The sequence below is a fragment of the Dromiciops gliroides genome, chromosome 4, assembly GCF_019393635.1.
Source record: "Dromiciops gliroides isolate mDroGli1 chromosome 4, mDroGli1.pri, whole genome shotgun sequence".
Classification (NCBI taxonomy): domain Eukaryota; kingdom Metazoa; phylum Chordata; class Mammalia; order Microbiotheria; family Microbiotheriidae; genus Dromiciops; species Dromiciops gliroides.
Window position 1 is genome coordinate 483,072,916 of NC_057864.1, and position 2,058 is coordinate 483,074,973.

Consider the following 2,058-nt stretch of genomic DNA (forward strand, 5'->3'; position numbering starts at 1 on the left):
AGGTCATTTTGTCAAAGTCCTCACAGTGTCAATGAGGAAACAGGCCCCTGGAAAGAGTCGCCCAAAATCTCACACATACACACGCGCACACACGCACACAGCAGCAACAATAACAATAAGAACCATAACCCGCCTCTTTGAGATTTACAAAGGACTCTGACAGATGATCCGCTTTGTGCCTCAAAGTTCTCCTGGGTAGGGGGACTCTTAACCCGATTTTCAGGGGAGGAGATTCTGGGTTAGAGAAGGAGAGGGGTTTGTCCACAGCAGCCACCAGCTGGTCAGTAACAGGGAAGGGGGTGAGCCCGGGCGTCCCGACTGCAGGGGAGTCAGGCAGCTGCAGATCCAGGATCAGACCAGTCTCTGACTTACCCGGAAGCCTTCCTGGAGGTGGCCGCACCTGAGCTGAGGGAGGGAGGGGAAGGGGACAATGCATGGGAATGGTGCTATTTTGTCCACACATTCAACTTGGGCTATGGAACCTGGGAAGAGGGGAGAGAGCCTTGGCTCAGGCGGATCAGAGGGCCTGGGTTCGAATCATTCCTCTCATCCTGGGACACGCCACTCTGGGCCTCTTCTCCCTCACTAGCAAAAGGATTGAATTCAGTGGTTCCAGAGGGCCCTTCCAGGTCTATCAAGTCATTAAGGGGCATTGATTAAGCACCTACTCTATGCCTGGCACTGGCTACACAAAGATAAAAATGAGATAATCCCTGCCTTCAAGGAGGTTATGTTCTATTGGGGAGAAACAATCCATACATAGAGTACTAAATATCAGACAGGTGAACAAATTTCTGGAGGAAAGACTCTCCCCCAGAGAGCAGTGGGGAGGGAATCAGGATGGGCTTCCCGGAGGAAGCGGAACTAGCTGAGCTTTGAAGGGAGGGAGAGATTCTATTAGTCAACAAGCCTTTATTAAGCACCTACTATGTAGCAGGCACCTGCTAGAGCCAAGCACTGGAGATACAAAGGCAGGAGTGAAAATAACTTACATTTTACCAAGAGGCTGTGACCTCACAGATACTTACACTGGGTAGAATCTCACAAGGACAAAGGAATGGTCCAGGCGGCCATCGTTTATAGGTTCAAGGCTGGTTCATCTAGCCCAACCCTTTCCTTTTACAGATAGAGAGACTGAGGCCCAGGGAGATGAAGACTTGCCCAAGGTCACTCAGGTTGTAGTGGAGAGGTGGGATATGACTCTGACTCGGAATCAAATGCTCCTTCCAGTGAACCACGTAGGCTTTCCCACGTTCATCTTGAGGAAATCAGGGAAGGCCTCCAGAAGGAGGAGGTGTCATCAGAACTGAACCCTGAAGGAAGACAAGGCTTCTTTTCTTTTCTTTTTTTTTTGGTGAGGCAATTGGGGTTAAGTGACTTGCCCAGGGTCACACAGCTAGTAAGTGTTAAGTGTCTGAGGCTGGATTTGAACTCGGGTCCTCCTGACTCCAGGGCCAGTGCTCTATCCACTGCGCCACCTAGCTGCCCCGGAAGACAAGGCTTCTAAAAGACAGAGGTGAGGAGGCAGAACTTTTCAGGCATAGAAGATGGTCTGTGAGAAAGAGAACTCTGCTCAAGAGCCCGGCATATTGAGTTCAAGGAGTGGAACAGTCTGTTTTCTTTCTGAAATGCAGAGGGTATGAAAGGGACTTACATGAAATGAGGCTAGGTAGGTTGTGAAGTGGGTGTTGGAGCTGAGACATTGTGCTTTCCTATGGAGGCAATAGGGGGGCACTGAAGGATCTAGAGTAACGAAATAGCATGCACGCACCTGTGTATCCACCTCCTTCTCTTCATGTACAGAGCCACCCCTCCCCAGTACAACCCTTATCTCTTCTTCCCTGGACTCTTACTACAGCCTCTTTCTTAGTCTCCCTATCGGGGGTGTCTACCCCATGCATGCAAAGACTTCCCACCCCGCAGAATGGGTGCATGAGAATAATTTGTTCCAACAGTCATCATGGCGGCTGAACCAGGAGCTGTGGAGCACTTAGAACTAAGTCAGACATGGGAGACACCAAGCTCATCCACTGCATCCCAGGTCATCATCTTGACTTT